Here is a 19,452-nt window from a genome sequence, read left to right on the forward strand (position 1 = left end):
TTTAGGAAACAAAATATTTTCTCTCAACAAGTATGATTTCATTTCTCAGATTTTTAAAAACCAAAACCATGTATGTTACTTTCCTTGTACAGTTATTTCCCTTATTTTTCAGTAATTTTAATGGTATTAGAATTCTTAACTTGTGGAAACCTTGATGCCTTGTGAAACTTAACTAGTAAGTGTGAGCTGTTACCCTAGAATCCTTTAGGCTGACAAATTTATGAATACATTTCGTAATTCAGAAGCTTTTTTTTTTTCATAGTATAACCTTCTAATAAAGGAATCTCTAGGTTAAACTTTCAATTGTGAACTGTTAACAGGTTAACAGACCCAAATTTAATTTCTCTGTGCAGTTGAGACAAAAGTAGATAAACCTATGTTTTAGTGCTTAATGTTTGTAATTTTATCTTATTTGGAAATGATATTAAATGAGTATTACATGAATTTAACTTAACTCATCATTTAACTTAGTACAACTTTGGAGTTTCCAGTTACCAAAGAAGCTATTTAAAAGTTTACCTATAGAGGGACGCCTGGGTGGCTCAGTTGGTTAAGCAGCTGCCTTCGGCTCAGGTCATGATCCCAGCGTCCTGGGATCGAGTCCCGCATCGGGCTCCTTGCTCAGCGGGGAGCCTGCTTCTCCCTCTGACTCTGCCTGCCACTCTGCCTGTGCTCACTCTCACTCTCGCGCTCTCTCTCTGACAAATAAATAAAATCTTTAAAAAAAAAAAAAAAGTTTACCTATAGGGGTGTCTGGGTGGCTCAGTCAGTTAGGCTATCTGCCTTTGGCTTAGATCATGATCCTGGCACTGGGCTCCCTGCTCAGGGGGCTGTCTGCTGCTTTCTCTCCCCCTGCCTCTCCAACCCTCTCATGGTCTCTCTTGCTCACTCTCTCAAATAAATAAAATCTTAAAAAAAAAGTTACTTGTAAACTTTTTTAAAAAGATGGCTCCGTACCCCACGTGGTGCTTGAACTCACAACTCTGAGACCAAGAACTGCATACTCTACTGAACTGAGCCAGCCATGTGTCCCTCCCCCTCCACCCCATTACATCTATTTACTTGTTCTTGACATTTATGCTTAAATTACCCATAAAAACTTCAAGAGACATTGGACAAGGTCAGTGCTTTCAAACCACTATTACTATTACTATTACTTAAGATTTTTTTAAATTTAGGGGCACCTGGGTGGCTCAGTGGGTTAAGCCTCTGCCTTCGGCTTGGGTCATGATCCCAGGGTCCTGGGATCGAGCCCCACATCGGGCTCTCTGCTCAGCAGCGAGCCTGCTTCCTCCTCTCTCCCTGCCTGTGTCTCTGCCTACTTGTGATCTCTGTCTGTCAAATAAATAAATAAAATCTTAAAAAATTTTTTTTAAATTTTTTCCAGTGTTCCAAGATTCATTGTTTATGTACCACACCCAGTGCTCCATGCAGTATTGCCCTCCTTAATACCTGCCACCAAGCTCACCCATCCCCCTCATCCCCCTTCCCTCCAAAACCCTGTTTGTTTCTCAGTCTCTCATGGTTCATCTCCCCCTCCGATTTCCCCCAATTAACTTTTCCTTTCCTTCTCCTAATGTCCTCTGTTATTCCTTATGCTAAGCAATTGAAACCGTAAGATGACTTTCTCTGCTTGAGTTTCACTCAGCATAATCTCCTCCAGTCCCATCCATGTTGACACAAAAGTTGGGTATTCATTTTTTCTGATGGCTGAGTAATACTCCATTGTATATAAGGACCACATCCTCTTTATCCATTCTTCTGTTGAAGGGCATCTTGGCTCTTTCCATAGTTTGGCAATTGTGGACAAACTATATTCTGTGTATTTGTATATATATACATATACTGTGTGTGTGGTTTACACATATATTGTGTATTTGACAAAATACAGCATCCATTCCTGACTGAAACTCTTCTAAGATTTTATTTAAGTAATCTCCACACCCAGTGTAGGCCTCGAACTCACAACCCTGGGACCAAGAGTTAGTTGCAAGCTGCACCAACCAAGCCAGTCAGGAGCCCCTCCAGCTATTATGATTATTTCAATTTGTAACAGAGATCACATTAACTTACTTGACTTTCAGTAAATACAGACAGAATAAAAGTTTCAGTTTTAATGTTGGTAGCATTAAGCCATTTCTATTTAAATTAAACCAACAACCTTAAATTAGCTTTAGTAGCAAGCATCTCCCCAGATCACATGAAACTGAATTATTTGGGACTATTAGTCTCTGGGAAATTTAGAATGCCCAATCCTTACACAAGCATTTGCCTTCAAACCAAGTACATGAAACTTTTACACATGCCAATTTTAGCAATACCATCCAGAGGTAAAGGAAAGCTCTCCTATCAGATGGAGTCATACACAGACAGATGCAAACATAAATTGTTACCATACTCAAAATCTGTGCACCCATGTGCAATAAGCTGATGTCTGAGACACTGGTTTTGAAGCAAAGCTTTTAGTGTTAGAAGAGCAGCCCAACAAGACCCAGGGGAACATTCCCAAAGCTGCTTTGCTCTGATGAGCCCAGCGACAGCTTATACACAAGAGAGGAGGAGAGGCATTCTCTGAAATCTTGGGGGGAGGGGTCCTGAAGCAATCTAGAAGGATGCATTCTTCTGCACTATGAGGTGCTATTTGGGACCTGGTACACTCAGATAACGCATAAATGTTACCATCTGTCCTCATTAGGTATCTATAAGCAGTGGGTAAACAGGGAGTAGTAGGGGTGAAGAGGCAAAGTTAATGATGGATTGTGCATGAGGTCCAGAGGTGCATAAAAGTAATTAGAGCACAATACAGAACATGGAGCTGAGTTAATCAGAATGCAAAGAATAAATCTCTGCTTATTTTGAAGATTTTATTTATTTGACAGCGAGAGGGACAGTGAGAGCAGGAACACAAGCAGGTTAAGTGTGACGGGGAGAAGTAGCCTTCCTACCAAGCAGGGAGCCCGATGGGGGGCCCTCCCCGGATCCCAGGACCCTGGGATCATGATGCAAGGTTAAGGCAGTTGCTTAACTACTGAGTGACCCAGGCGCCCCTCTGCTTATGCTTTCAGAACAGATCCAGGGGGGGTGCCTGGTTGGCTCAGTGGGTTAAGCATCAGCCTTCAGCTCAGGCTATGATCCCAGCGGGCTCTCTGCTCATCAGAGAGCCTGTTTCCCCCCTCTTTCTCTCTCTGCCTGCCTCTCTGCCTACTTGTGATCTCCGTCAAATAAATATATAAAACCTTTAAAAACAAAACCAAAACAAAACAAAATAAAAAGAGTATCTATTTACTTAAATACAGCCAATTTAAAGGATCCATGATCTGGCTATTGGTGGATAAGACCTTATTAATTTCAATAGTGACTCAAACCAGTAAACTTTTTAATGGCTTAACTAGGAACCTAAGCGGCTTCCGGTAAGACACAGATGACACAGTCCCCATGATCCAAGTTTATTCCCCCCAAATAATCTAAGAAAGCAAAGACCTCCGTTGCATAGGTGGTAAGGATGTCTCTGGTCTCCCACAAATTTGAGATGCCTCCAGTTACAGACCCACTAATCTGTGACACAGGGCAGGGACTAACTGGAATGGGACTTTTCCAGCACTGACCCTTTAGACAACAAAATGCCCCTTATAAGCTGGGACTTCTTATGAAACTCTCCTGAGAGGTATCACGGCTGGACTGAGTGTGCTTTTTGTTAATGGTGTCCAAGATCCCCAGCCTATCTGGGGTACTCTACGTGGGTACCCAAGGCACACCCCAGTACTGCACTGTCTGGATGTTGGAAACCAGAGAGAATGTTCTCACTGGTCACAAAGGCAAGCTCTTAGGGCACAGAACATGACAAAAATAAAAACTGCATCTGGCTTTTTATAGAGGGACTCACAGCAGTTTGTCCAAACAGATGCTGGTCTGGTAAGAAGCAGAAACTGAAAAAATGAGACTTCTGGGATCTGCCCTATATGCCTGCTCTATGCTCATTCCTTTTTATGAACAAATAACACAGAAGACACACACCAATGAAGACCATCTCTGGGAAAAAATAATCAGCAACCAGAGGGTGCTGCCAAATTTTTCCCAAGGAGCTAATCCCCTAGTATTTTCTCTTGCTAATTGAAATTTAGAGAAAAGTACAAAAGACTCTTGTTCCATTAGACTCTGCAGAGATTCCAGAAGGCTCACACCATGTGTTAAAAAAAAATCCTACCTTCTGCCAGCTGTATTATCAGATGTCCCAAGATCTCAGTGGTGGCAGTGTCTGGGACCAGCTTTGGCCCAGCAAAATATCCTACCCACTATGCCAACTACTGGGAGGGAAAATTCTTCCTCTACCCTCAAGGTCTTCCAGCTGGACAAAGAATTCAATTTACAAGAGACAGGAAAGGAGGAAAAAACCCAAACCTTTGTTATGAAGCCTAATAAGCAAATTGAGACCAAAAAACGACCCAGGCAGGGAGTTTCTATGCATTTTAGGAAAAAAAAAAAAAAGACCGTAAGTTAGTGAGGAATTTACAGGGTAAGGAAAAAAATACATGCGGGGCTTGATCCCAGAATCCTGAGGTCATTACTGGAGCCCAAGGTAGGTAAGTTAACCCACTAAGCCACCCGGACCTCGAAAATGCCCCTGGTATTGTCCTCCATAGGTAGCACTAGTCTATACCAAGAGATCTGTTAAGTGTCTTTTTCACCAAAAGTGACCCGGGGTTCCATGGGGAAATTTCAGTGAAGGCTGTAGGCCTGTCAGGAGTCCCCGGGGCCCAGCTTTCCTGGAGAGTTCTTGGGCGGAAGATGGGGAAGGACGACCGGAGGGCGGGGTCATCTGGAAGTTTGGCTAATACCTATTCAGAGAGGGGCACTCCCTCTTCCAGTGTCCCTCTCGTTTGCAGTAGGCACACTGGTTTGGTCCTACGATTGGGTGGCCTCTGGATCCCGAATTTGCGGGCTTCGGGTTTCTTATCCTGGGACCGGCACCAGCATTGTGTGCACACTGGTGAGGGTCTGACCACAGCTGCCTCAAGACATCCGCCAGCAAGGCTGCTTCCTGCCGCATCCTGCGCTCTTTCTCCTTCTGCCGGACCTTGTCTCGGTTTCGGAAAACATGGAAAGCAATCTCAACCAACTGATTTGTGGGCATTCCTGAAGCCCCTCTCACGCTTTGCAATTTCCTGTAAATGTCAGGGGCAGCTTGCCTTATGAAGGTTTCATTGACCATGTGTAGATTCTCTGGAGCTTCCGGATCTATATCCATATACTGCCGATAAGCCTTAAACATTCTTTCCATGTACTCAAAGGGGTCCTCGTCAGGCTTCTGTCTAACCTGCAGAACTTTATTGAGGCTTCTTTGTTTGGGGACTCCATTCTTCAGACCACTCAGGATGCAGCTCCGGTAATGCTCCAGCCTATTTCTATCCCACTCATCGTAGGGGTTCCATCGAGGGTCAGTGGTGGGGATGGCCAGGTCTCCAAGGGCTCTCACCGGATTATAAGGAGCTTCCTCGTGCATCTTATCGGCTTCAGCACGAGCCTGTTCTAGGATCAGGCTACGTTCCTCTGGTGTGAGGAAGAACTTTAGGAGGGTCTGAATATCTGCCCATGTTGGATTATGGATAGCGAAAATAGAGGCAAAAAAATTCTTCATTCCAATAGGGTCATCTAGGTAAGGAGGCATCCTGGTTTTCCAGTTCAGTAGTTCAGAGGTGGAAAACTGGGAACGCACGAAGATGAAACTGCTTAGCACTCCGCCGATCATCACCTCATTCAGGGGCGATCTTCCTGCCTGAATTTGGGTGGCCCTCTGGTCCAACGAGGTATCCTGGCAGGTATGAGACCTAGAGACCACTACAGGTCCTCCGGAATCTGGAGAAGGGGATGGAGCTGGGGCCCGAGGTCCCGAACGTCGGGGGACAAGGTCCCCAGCAGTTCCAAGGGGAGGTGGCCCAGTGGTAGTATTTAATTGTGCGGGTAATGCATTCTCTTCCTTATTACGAGAATCAAGGGAAGTTTCCTCCTTTTGGGGACTCTTTGGCACCCAAATCATGTATTTCATCTGAATTTCCTCATTCCGGTATAATAACATAAAAGATCGTACATAGCACATCTCAGACCATTTTTTCTCCCTTTTGCAAAATAACTCCAATTGCAAGATAGTATTGTAATTTAAGGAACCATTCTTGGGCCATTTTTCTCCCGAATCCAAGGAATACAGTGGCCAGACAGTATTACAGAAAAATATCATCTTTTTCTTAGTGATGAAGTCACTCGAGAACACTGCCCAGTTCCTAAGGATGCAACCCAAGGGAGTATACTTTGGGACTGAATTCTTATTTCCCATTTTATCTCCGAATTATTTAAATTAATTCTCACCAGGTCACACAGAGCCGCTCACACGGGTTTTCCAAGAAATCCAATTAGCCAAGAGACCCTCTGTGAGTGTAACCTCCCGTTTTCCTTTCTAAGAAAGGGAAAACTCCTTACCCAGGGCCTCTTGGCTGAGGTCGAACACGAAGAAAATTACCGGCAGTCAGTTATCTGTATGTTCTCACTCACCGAAAGGATGTCTTCCGAACCCCAAACAAGTTTCTCTCCCCGAAGTTAAAACCAGAAAGCAGCGAAGGCTGACTCTGCCGGTCAGAGGGAGTTCGGAACCCAGTCCCCCGACTGGGGGTATACGAGCCACCGGCTAAGGTAACGCAGTTGGATTCAGAGTCCCTTCGCGGTCGCGGAATTTGTTACCGGGCTGAAAAGTTTATTTGCTGGCGTGCAACGGAAAGTCGCACTCCACAGCACCAGGCTTTTGCAGAAAAAAAGGGTTGTTGTAACGCTGCCAAGCACGAAAACAGGAAGCTGGTTCAAAAATCGGACTCCCCCTCTGATTTGAGAACACGCTTCTTTAATCACAGGGGTTGGAAATTACTATTGATGAAGAGGGCGGGGGAAACTGACTATTCATGAGGAAGGACGGAGCACGCGCTTTGAGCAAAGGTAGAGGCAACAGACCTCCCACGTTTATGTTGGGTGGCGACTTGACATTAAAATAGGCAAAGGGGCACCTGGGTGGCTCAGTGGGTTAAAGCCTCTGCCTTCGGCTCAGGTCGTGATCCCAGGGTCCTGGAATCAAGCCCCGCATTGGGATCCCTGCTCAGCGGGGAGCCTGCTTCCCGGTTTCTCATCTCTCTTTCTGCCTACTTGTGATCTCTGTCAAATAAATAAATAAAACCTTAAAAAAAAAAAAAAAGAAAATAAGGTAAAATGAGGCATCAGGTGGTCACAGTCACCTATAGGACAGGGAGACGGTTGTGCGGATCTTCTGGGGACCAGTGTAAACTGAATGGGGTCTTAACCAGATGGGACTGTCTTGCTTGTTTATAGGCTGAACCTTATCTGAAAAGAAGCAGGGGCTGACCAGAGAGAAGCAGGTCTTTGAAAAACAAGCTTTAAGTTTTCTGCTAGTCTCAGGAAAGCCTGGCTGTCTCAGTTGGTACTGTTGGCGGAAAAATAATCAGACCTGCAAGAGACCAAGTGACACTCAAAGAAGAGAACTCAGATTTATTTTACACTGCCGACCCAGCTGAGCTCGTGCTCCAAGTTCTGGGCCCCCCGGGAATGCGGTTACAGGGCTTTTGTAGGGTCTGCGGGCAGTCAGGGTCCAAGGCCAGTTCTGACTGCTGGTAGGTGGGTTTGAACTGGGGGAACTGGGGCTGCTTTGGTCAAGAACAGTAGTGTAGGGAGCCTGTGGTGGAAAGCCTGTTTACAGGAGCAGAAAGGGCTGGTTATGGTTATCTCTAACTTACAGTTAGTAACTTTCCGTCTTCTGGGGCCTCCTGGCCTAGGCTATCTCAAGACCTTGAACATTATTTTATTTCATTTTTTAAAAGATTTTATTTATTTGACAGAAAAAGAAAGAGAGCACAAGCAGGCTCCCCATTGAGCAGGGAGCCCAATATGGGACCGGATTCCAGGACCCTGGAATCATGACCTGAGCCACCCAGGAGCCAGAGCTGGGGTTTTTAAAGGGTGAAAATTCACAGGAAAGCATCTTGGGGTCGTTCAGTTAGGGATTAGGTCAGCTGTAATATTTCTTTCCTGAATTGTTTTGCCACTCCTGGCCTTGCCCTGTCTGGTTTTGGTGTGATAAGGGCCTGGGACTGCAAAACCGAGTTGCCAGATTGCATCAGTCACTTCCCCAGTACAACAGCGGAAGGTATGCATCTTGTGACTGCTAAGTGGCAAACAATGACTATTTTTTGCACATGCAGCCCATTATGTTAGCGACCTCAGGCAGAATAGCATCCCACACACTTTCTCAGTGGCAACTTCATGTTATTTCCTGAGGCCACTTTAAAGGTTTCTTTAAACGGTAACCAAGGAAAAATAAATAAAAAATAAACGGTAACTAAGGGCTACTTAACTCTGATCAGAGGCAGCTGGGAGCCACATATCTCTTTGTGGGGCCTGCCAGGGACTTACTTGTACTCCTGGTTTTAATGGGCAGAAATTTTTAAACTTTTTTTTTTTTTTTTAAGATTTTTTATTTATTGGGGCACCTGGGTGGCTCAGCAGGTTAAACCTCTGCCTTTGGCTCAGGTCATGATCTCAGGGTCCTGGGATTGAGCCCCGAATCGGGCTCTCTGCTCAGTGGGGAGCCTGCTCCCCCCCATCTTTCTTTCAAATAAATAAATAAAAATCTTTAAAAAATTTAAAAATCACATTTTAAAAAGATTATTTATTTATTTATTTGACAGACAGAAATCACAAGTAGGCAGAGAGGCAGGCAAAGAGAGGGGGAAGCAGGCTTTCTGCTGAACAGACAGCCCCATGCGGGCCTCGATCCCAGGACTCTGGGATCATGACCCGAGCTGAAGGCAGAGGCTTTAACCCACTGAGCCACCCAGGCACCCCAGAGATTTTTATACTTAAAAAAAAAAAAAAAAGATTTATTTTAGGGCTTCTGGGTGGCTCAGTGGGTTAAGCCTCTGCCTTCGGCTCAGGTCATGATCCCAGGGTCCTGGGATAGAACCCGAACCAGGCTCTCTGCTCTGCAAGGAGTCTGCTTCCCCCTCTCTCTCTGCCTGCCTCTCTGCCTACTTGTGACCTCTCTGTCGAATAAATAAAATCTTTAAAAAAAAAAAAAAAGATTTTTATTTTGGAGGGGAGGGGCACCTCTCAGTCCGTGGAGGGTATGACTCTTGATTGCCGAGTTGTGAGTTTGAGCCCTGCGTTGGGTGTACAGATGACGTAAAAAATAAAATCTTTCAATCAAGGGTTGTATTGTTAAGTCATCTCTACACCTGATTCGGAAGTATCTATATTTATATCTATGTCTACACCACATCTTCTTTATCCTCATCAGTGGATGGACACTTGGGCTCTTTCTGTAGTTTGGCTATTGTTGATAATGCTGCTATAAACAGCAGGATGCATGTATCCCTTTGTATTTGTGATTTTGTGTCCTTTGGGTAAACAGCTAGTACTGAAATTGCTGTCTTGTAGGGTAGCTCTATTTTTAACTTTTTTTTTTTTAAGATTTTATTTCTTTGACAGAGACAGACAGCGAGAGCAGGAACACAAACAGGGGGAGTGGGAGAGGGAGAAGTAGGCTTTCCCTGGAGCAGGGAGCCCAACAGGGTGCTCGATCCCAGGACCCTGGGATCATGACCTGAGCCACCCAGGTGCCTCTATTTTTAACTTTTTGAGCAACCTGCCTACTGTTCTTGAGTGGCTGCACTAGTTTGCTTTCCCACCAACAGTGCGGGAGGGTTTCCCCTTTTTCTGCAGTCTTGTCACAGCTGTTGTTTCCTGTGTTGTTAATGTTAGCTGTTCTGACAGGTGTGAGGTGGTATCTCATTGTGGTTTGATTTGTATTTCCCTGATGATCAGTGATGTTGAGCATCTTTTCGTGTATCTGTTGGCCATCTGGAGGTCTTCTTTGGGAAAATGTCTACTCATGTGTTCTGCCCAGTTCGTAACTGGGATTATTTGGGTTTGGGGTGTTGAGTTTGATAAGTTCTTTATATATTTTGGATACTAACCCTTTATCACATGTGCCATCTGCAAATATCTTCTCCTATTCTGTAGGCTGCCTTTCAGTTTTGTTGATTGTTTCCTTTGCTGTGCAGAAGCTTTTTATTTTGATGAACTCCCAAATAGTTCATTTTTGCTTTTGTTTCCCTTGCCTCCAGGGACGTGTCTAATAAGAAGTTGCTGGGGCACCTTGATGGCTCAGTTGGTCAGACATCCAACTCTTGATTTCAGCTCAGGTCTCGATCTCAGGGTTGGGAGTTCAAGCCTTGTGTTGGGCTCCACTCTGGACACGGAGCCTACTTTAAAAAACAAACAAACAAACAAACAAAAAACTGTCAAGGTCAAAGAGGATGCTGCCTGTGTTCTCTAGGATTTTGATGGTTTCCTGTTGAAGCACAGATTCTAAATTGTAATATAGGTGACTATCAATCTTTTCCTTTATGATTTGGGCATTTTGTGTCTTACTTAAGAACTCTGCCCCTACCCCCAAGGTAATAAAAGTATTCTGTAGTTTCTACTGAAAGTTTTTTCTTTTTATTTTTTTAAAAAGATTTTATTTTTTTATTTGACAGAAAGCGAGAGAGCACAAGCAGGCAGAGCAGCAGAGAGAGAGGGAGAAGCAGGCTCCCCACAGCAGGGAGCCTGATGCGGGGCTTGATCCCAAGACCCTGGGATCATGACCTGAGCAGAAGGCAGACGCTTAATGATCGAGCCACCCAGGCACCCCAGTTTTTTTTTTTTTTAAGATTTTATTTATTTATTTGAGAGAGAGAGCGAGAGAGGGCACACATGGGAGGAGAGGGAGAAGCAGGGTCTCTGGGGACTTAATCCCAGGACGCTGGGATCGTGACCTGAGAGCCAAGGCAGATGCTAACTGAGTGAACCAATCAACCGGGCGCCCGCCACTGAAAGTTCTTCACATACAGGTATTTAATCCACTTGGGTTAGTTTGTGTGTAGGAGGGGCACTTGGGTGGCTCAGTGGGCTAAGCCTCTTGCCTTCGGCCAGAGTCGTGATCTCAGGGTCCTATGGGCTCTCTGCTCAGTGGGGAGCCTGCTTCCCCCCTCTCTCTGCCTGCCTCTTTGCCTACTTGTGATCTGTCAAATAAATAAAATCTTAAATTTTTTTTTTTGTGTGTAGGACATGAGGTAAGGAGTCAATCTGAATTGCATGTGGGTAGACTATTCCAGCATCATTTATGTAATAGTCCATTCTTTCCCCACTACTCAGTCATGTATCAAGGTTGGACTCTACTATTCTGTTGGTACATCTGTCTGGTGCTATAATTTTCATTGATGCCGCTTCATAGAAAACCTTGATACCTTTGTCTATGAGTCTTACCACCTTGATCTTTGTCTTCAGAAGTGTCTTGGCTACTCTGGACTCTGTTCCTTTCTGTAAATTTTACAACTGGTTGATCAAGTTTGAAGAAATTTCCTGCTCAGGGCGCCTAGCCGGCTCAGTCAGTGGAGCATGTGACTCTTGATCTCAGGCACCTGAGTTTAAGCCCTACGTTGGGCATGGGGCCTACTTTAAAAATCCCGTTGGAGTTTTGATTGGGATTACATTTCAATTACAGATCAACTTGGGAGAGAAATGACAGCTTCATGATATCAGCATTTTACCATAAACATAGTATATTTCTCCACTTATTGAGGTCAAATTAATGCCTTTCAAAACACTATTATAACTTCCTCCATAAAAGTAATGCATATCTTAGCTCAGACTCAGCCCTTCTAATGTTTGTGGGCCCTACCCCTGGGGTCTCAGGTAAGCTACACGTTAACTTTTACCAAGGTCAGAATGACTTGACCAAACTTCAAAGCATGGGCTCTATTTCTGTCCTGAGCATGCACTGTACATCTGCTTTGTTGACAAATAACCCCCCCCCAAAAAAAAGACAAAAAAGAAGAATCCTCTTGGGTGCGCCTGGGTGGCTCAGTCAGTTGGGTGTCTGACCCTGGATTTCAGCTCAGATCATTATCTGGGGCAGGTGGGGGTGGTCCTGGGATCCAGTCCTGCATCAGGCTCTGCACTCAGCAGGAAGTCTGCTTCTCTCCCCCTCTTTCTCCATCTCCCTCTGCCCATCCCTAGCCCCACTTGTATCCTTTCTTTAAAAAAAAAAAAAAAGAAAAATCTTAAAAACAAAACAAAAGCCCAACAACTCATTTCAAATGTAAGGAATAAGACCTCCCTGAAATCCCATGAGACTGAAGTCATTCAGCCTTACACATAGTCAAAGCTTAAGATAAGGTCTTTAACTTTCTGAAATGTCCTTTGTCCAATGGTTTGTAACTTTTTATGTAAAGAAAAAAAAAAAAAGAATAAAACCCTACATCGAATGCTTCTTCCCTGGAGCACTCTCTTCTTTGTGAAGATCAGGTATCCTGGGCGACTGTCCTCATTTGGGCTCAAATAAATCTTTCAGAGATTCTAAAAGGTTTGTTCATTTTGCAGCAACAATATATTTTATAAATATCTGCTTTTTGCATTTGTATTTTACATAGCGAAGGCAGTATCTTTTTTTTTTTTTAAAGAAGATTTTGACAGAAAAAAAAAGAGTGCACAAGCAGGGTTAGCTACAGAGGGAGAGGGGGAAGCAGAATCTCCACTGAGCAGGGAGCCCCATGCAGAACTTGATTCCAGGACACTGGGATGATGACCTGAGCCAAAGGCAGATGCTTAACCAACTGGGCCACCCAGGCATCCCATATTTATTTGAAAATAAAATCACCTCTACACCCAACATGAGGCTCAAACTTAACCACCCCAAGGTCAAGAATTGCTTGCTCTACCACCTGAGCTCGCTAGGTGTCCCTCTTGCAGCATTTTTTTTTTTTTTTTTAAATTGATTGATTGATTTTACTGAGGGAGAGAGCAGGGGGAGGGGGCATTTGGAGGGGCAGAGGGAGAGGGAGAGAGAGTCTCACACAGACTCTATGCTGATCATGGAGACAACTCAGGGCTTGATCTCGTGACCTTGAGAGCGTGCCCTGAGCCAAACGCTTCATGGACTGCACCACCCAGGTACCCCTCGACTTTCTTAAACCTTATATAATTGGAATCATGCAGTGTGGGCTTCTCTATGTTCTTTCACTACAAACTTCATAATCTTATCATGACTCAGGCGTTCCCTTTGTAATCCCCTTGTCAGTAATCCCTGAAGTCCGGCTTGGCTCTTCGGAGAGGGCATTCTCTAGAAAATCTCCCTAGGCCTATCCCCCTTAGGGGATTTTGTGGCTTAAGGCAATCATAAATCTGAGTTTTTATGAACTTGAAGGTGTGAAGTTATTTAAAGAAATCAGAGTAGAAGCAGCAGCCATCTTCGTGGCTCCAAGATAAAAAAGAAGGAAAACATATCATGAGTGAGAGACCCGGGAGCAAATTGGCCTCTTCCCAGATCCCTGCCTCCAGCAGAATCCCTGTTTCTTTGCCCTGGACCAAGGGGCCTCATAACAGACCCCTAGGCACAACCAGGGCACCTAGATAAATGCGCAGGAGGAGACCCAACCTCACACTCACATCTTGAGACGGAAGCAACTCAGAACTGGAAAGAGGGGTTCATCTACCCGGTGGGGATGTAGAGGCTCAGCGGAACAGAGGGTCTCCTCAGGCTACTCGAACCACAACAGGAACCCACACAGTGGGTCCTTTTCAGTGAATGTTTTTCTACAGCAGGATATCATTATCCAGGGATCCTCTTGCAGCATTTTAAAGATAGGTTCCACTGTCTTCTGGATTCCTGTGGTGCTTTTGAAGTTAGTTTTCCTACTGCCAGTGTTTTCTCCCTCCCTCCCTCTCCGTCTGTCTCAAAATCCTCTGTCTTTAGTATCCTACAGTTTCTTTTTCTTTTCTTTCTTTTTTTTTTTTAAGATTTTATTTATTTAAAAAAAAAGATTTTATTTATTTGACAGACAGAGATCACAAGTAGGCAGAGAGGCAGGCAGAGAGAGAGGGAAGCAGGCTCCCGCTGAGCAGAGAGCCCGATGCGGGGCTTGATCCCAGGACCCTGAGACCATGACCCGAGCCGAAGGCAGCGGCTTAACCCACTGAGCCACCCAGGCGCCCTATCCTACACAGTATGTCTAGGTGTGGATTTATTCATTTTGACCCTGTTTGAGATTTGTTGTGTGTTATGGGTTGAATTGTGTCCCCCCAAAAGGTATGTTAAAGTACCTCTGAAAGTACTTTTTAACTCCCAGTACCTCTGAATGTGATTTTATTTCGAAGTATAATTATCACAGATGTAATTTATGTGGGAAAAAAGGGCATAAAGCTTATTAAATTTCCTCACTATCTCCCCCCATTGGCAAGTCCTTGATACAGAGTGACATTCCTCCAGGGACTCAACTGTCTCAATGTTAATACTTCGCTAAGGGCAAAAGGCAATCATAGCCCAACTGCCCCCCTACCCCACCCCCGTCCTGTAAGACTACTTTAAGTAGGCAGAGGGGGAAGCAGGCCCCCTGCTGAGCAGAGCACCCCATGCAGCTCCATCCCAGGACCCTGAGATCATGACCTGACCAGAAGGCAGAGGCTTTAACCCACTGAGCCACCCAGGCACCCCTGTAAGTCTACTTTAACATATAAAAATTCCTTTAGAAATTTCCTTTAGAAATTTAACTTTAGGGGCGCCTGGGTGGCTCAGTGGGTTAAAGCCTCTGCCTTCAGCTCAGGTCATGATCCCAGAGTCCTGGGATCGAGCCCCGCGTCCGACTCTCTGCTCTGTGGGGAGCCTGCTTCCCTCTCTCTCTGCCTGCCTCTCTGTCTACTTGTGATCTCTTGTCAAATAAATAAATAATATCTTAAAAAAAAAATAGTTGGGAGATTCCTAAAGAGTGTCACATATGTCCCACCCGGGATTGGCGGGCCGGGGGCGGGGGTGGTTGTTGCAAGTTGTCAGCTTTTGCTTTGTCCTCAGCCAGACTTCTGTTCCCTCATCATTCCCTCCTGAACAATTCTGACCCTTAAATCTTTAAGGTTGTTGAAGCTGAAGGTCTCAGCTTCTGTAACATCTTCCTGCTGAACGGGGGTGTAGAGTTGTCCCTACCTACTTGGGTCAACACTGGTCAGGTGGGGAATGTGTCGGGGAGTTATGAAAGACAGAGGCAGCTGAATCCAGGGGAGACTGCTCAGGTGATCTTCCCAGGTGGAAAGGATCATCTGTGGAAGTTATGGCAGTGAAGGAGTTGATGCCAGGTGGGGAGACGTGGGAGAAAACAGCAAAACATAATTAGTGTAGCAAAAAGAAAATGAATCTCAAATAAGTTTTTTGCTAGTTGACAAAAAACCCTTTTCCAATCTGGGAGTTTAATCAATCATTAAAGGAGAGAGGGACTGTTTAAAGTGCTAACTTGAGTGTATCAGAACCCAAGAAATATTTTGTGATAATCTGGAACATAAACATAGCTACTTTGTTTTTGTGATAGCACGACTTGCACCTTGTGTAGCAGTTAAAACATTTGATGCCAATGCCATTCTATTTTGTAAAGCTGCTTTACACATTTGAATTACCATAGCATTTTAATAGAGAAATGCTACTTCAAGGATCAGTTGGGGCTGACCATGTACTTATTAGTAAGAGCTTTCATGTGCCAAATATCCTTCCGTTCCAAAGGGGAAACAAAAGTGAATGTTAGTTGGTCATACCAATGAGACAGAAGGAGTTCACCAGTTTTTAAGGTCTGGAAGGTTGGCCAGGTTGGTAATGGTTTTAATAATGCATTCGTGATTCCAGGCAAAACCCAGAATACAGTGGCCTATCTAGCCTGGGGGAAACCATGAGCACAAGAGTCATATAATCATTGGGTCCCATTAGGAGATAGTCCTCCAATTTTGGGTTTCCGTAGCTGCAGTCAAGATATCAAGGGCTATTCAGTTTTGAAGGGCCATCTTTTAATGTGTCATAAAAGGCAGTCCATTATTACTTCATAGGGACCAAGGGAGTCCAAATCTAAAGACAATTTTCCTTTATGAAGTTTGTCACCTCCATGGCCTTTTTGCCCAAATTGGTGGCCTGATATAAACCCTGTATTACTTTCATTGGTTCCTAAGGTCATATCCTTTGACATCCTTTGAAGTGAATTACAGCTATCTCCTTAGGTAGATGTACAGCCTTAAGAGTAATAATTTTAGGGCTGTATTTGATTGTGGAGTTGTGGCTTGAGAATAATCTGCTTTTTTCCAAATTGCTCCATGGACATGTAGGATTAGGAAAGCATATTTGGAGTCAGTATTAGTATTAATTTTTAAGGCTTAGCAATTGCAAAGTGTTAGTGAGCACTATGGCCTATCCAGCTTTTCTTATTCTTTTCATGAGAACTATTGTCATCAGTAAACCAACTGTCTTTTTTTTTTTTTAAGATTTTATTTATTTGAAAGAGATATCGAGATCACAAGTAGGCAGAGAGGCAGGCAGAGGGGGAGGGAGAAGCAGGCTCCCTGCTGAGCAAGGAGCCCAATGTGGGGCTCCCAGGACTCTGGGATCGTGACCTGAGCCGAAGGCAGAGACTTTAACCCACTGAGCCACCCAGGTGCCCCTGTCATTTGTATTTTTAACAGGGGCATCTTAAATCTGGCCAACTAGATTAAGCAACATCAATAACCTCTGAACAGTTTTTGCTCTATAAAGAGGTACAATGGTCAGGTTCAGGCATATGGGTAACTAGGTTTAAAGTTTGACAGGTTTTAAGTATTATTTCTGGCATATCTGTAAGTGCAGCCCAGTACTTAGTAAGTTGGCCTCCATCATCCATTGCCACTTCCAGTCGGCGCACGGGAGAAGAATTAGGCACAAACAAGTCAGCTGCAAGAGAAAGGGAGCAGGGGACAATAGTCAAAAAGACTGCTGCCCGAGCAACTGCTCAGTCTCACTTTTATTAGACAGAAACAATAACCAACAGAAGAGCCGATGAAGGTCAAACATTAGTCATATGTCTTGTAGACGAACAAGGAGGGCAAAATTTATAGTTAAACAAGCACATTCAAAGGACTCATCTAACAAGCAACAGGTGCTTTTGGGAGGAGAGAGGGGAAATAACAGAAAAGGGAAGCAGGTGGCGTTCTGCCCTGAGCCAGCTGGGCATCCCCAGTTGCTCAGCTTCAAGGCCTTATATCGTCCTCTCCCCCAAAGGCCTGTTGCCAGTATGTGTTTTTCTTAAAGCTATATCTAAATGTGCTTGGTAACTAGTAAAATCTTCCAGGGGTTCTATTTTAAGTAATACATTGTTCTGAAGGGCAGTTGCAATCCATTAGTGGCCTTTGGTTTCTGAGACAAATCTGGATCTGATGTGACATGATTATAGTCAGGGACTGTCCCATAGTGAGCTTTGAGGCTCCTTTTATGAGGAGGACTGTTCTATGCTTAGCTAACGCATTTGTTTGCAACTATACCTCAATAGATGTGGCTTCTAGGATAAATATGACTAAGGGATGAAACCATTAAGAAGCGCTTTGAGTGGTCCAGCCTTAACAATATCCTAATTACAAAGGATCACTGGCAAGTGGGAGAAAACTTGTCAAGAGATGAGGGGAGTCCCACATGCATCATCCAATCTAATCATATAGAAAGTGGGGTCATCCATTATCTCCATAAGTCCATAGTTAATCCTATGGAGTGGGGTATGCTGGCTTTTAGGCAGTTATCCTAGCCCCACAGAATTGGTCAACATGATAGTAGAGTTATACAATTGTTGGGGAATCAATCCCATTTTTCAGCTGTTTAATAATCATGTGCCATGGGGTTCTGTTATTATCCCCACAGAACAATCAGCAGAAGATTGTCTATATATGAGTTACTGTGGTAATTTCTCTTAAGTTTACCTCTAGTTGTCTAGCTTAGGTAAACAACAAACATTTAAAGACAACCAAATCTAGAACATCCACAAAGTTGTGTTATTAAAACATGTTTCTCTCTAAAATAACCCTCATTTCCAAAGATAGCCAAATTAGGACTAATTTATCTGGAAAAAAAAGTCCAGCTTAAACAAATTTGGCCCAATTGTTTCCATAAGCTCTGCAAGAACAGTGAGTGATCATATAGATCTTTTATAATCTGCTTTGCTGGAACTTCTTATAAAGAATCTCTAGGTTGAACTTTTAGTAGCCTCTACAGGCCAGAAGCCAAGCCAAGTCCTTGCCATCAGACATGCCTGCAATACCTGTGGATGTGGGCAAATTCCTCTTCCTGAGGTCCCCAAAGTATCCTGAGGTTCCTGCACCTGCCAGGAAGTGACATTCTTTACTCACCTGGTGAGGCTGCTGGGAACTCTGTAAGCGAGGTATCAGGCCAACAGTTCCAAGGGGCTTTATGGCTCCAGGTTTTCTGAAGTCAACCTTAGTTCCTTAAAGTTGTCAGTCATATCTGAGTCTACATGTCTTTCTCAAATATGACATGCCAGTCAAAGCCTTGGTAAAATAACCAGTGTTTCCAATGGTGTCCTGTTAGGAGGAGAACAGATTCTTATTGCACTTATGCAAATGACTGATTGCTATGGAAGAATACTTACTGAGACCCTTTGAGTTTCAGAGGGTTCAGATAGAAAAGTTGAATGCTTTGATTTGTTTACAAGTCAAATGAGTATTTTTACATTTCTGTAAGTCACTGATAACCTAAGTACAATTTTTCTTAGTCTGGAAGAGTAAACATTAGAAAATTAGCAATGTCTAAAATAAGAGACATAACACTATAATCTTACAGTTCGGTTAGTCCCATGTTACTAATTCTGGTTTAGTTTGAAAGCAGCTTTATTTAGTTCTGGAAATTCTTACCCATTTCAGTTCTGATCTTAAAGATACTGAATACCTGTGTTGTCCTCAAAGTCCTTTTTATGAATTTCCTTTAAGATAAAACTCATTTTACAAGAGACTTAGAACAATTATAAATGACAAAAAGACTCAGAAATGGACATTGTTAATGATCTGATTTGAGTTCACTATGATACTGTAGACAAGGAAACTCAAATTATCCTGGGATCCATTGACACATTAACACTTCAATAATTACAATATCAAATGATGATCTATCAAAACATTAAAACTTGGGGTGCCTGGGTGGCTCAGTGGGTTAAAGCCTCTGCCTTCAGCTCGGGTCATGATCCCAGGGTCCTGGGATGGAGCCCTGCATCAGGCTCTCTGCTCAGCAGGGAGCCTGCTTCCCTTCCCCTCTCTCTGCCTGCCTCTCTGCCTACTTGTGATCCGTCTGTCAAATAAATAAATAAAATATTAAAAACAAAAAAACAAAAGCACCATTAAAACTTTAGGAAATGCATAGAATCTCTAGAATAGTTATAGCCTTTACCCAAATGTAACCCAAGGTTTATCATTTTTTTTTTAGCAGAACTCCCTGAGTAACTTAGCATACGAAGAAAAAGCATAATGAGTTAAAGAGATTTCATTTATAATTTAAATCTTGTCAACATTTGCTAAAATCTTATA

At 43.7% G+C, this 19,452-nt stretch overlaps 1 long non-coding RNA gene across 1 annotated transcript; it reads right to left on the reverse strand.

Annotated features, from left to right (window-relative positions):
- Positions 1–16,621: 16,621 nt before the first annotated feature.
- Positions 16,622–18,303, reverse strand: LOC116878334. The gene is made up of 2 exons (XR_004384831.1): positions 18,265–18,303; positions 16,622–16,822 (listed from the first exon to the last, which is right to left on the reverse strand). It is a non-coding gene; the product is annotated as an uncharacterized LOC116878334 (long non-coding RNA).
- Positions 18,304–19,452: the final 1,149 nt, after the last annotated feature.

Source organism: Lontra canadensis, unplaced genomic scaffold, assembly GCF_010015895.1.
Source record: "Lontra canadensis isolate GAN:19392208 unplaced genomic scaffold, GSC_riverotter_1.0 scaffold57, whole genome shotgun sequence".
Taxonomy (NCBI): domain Eukaryota; kingdom Metazoa; phylum Chordata; class Mammalia; order Carnivora; family Mustelidae; genus Lontra; species Lontra canadensis.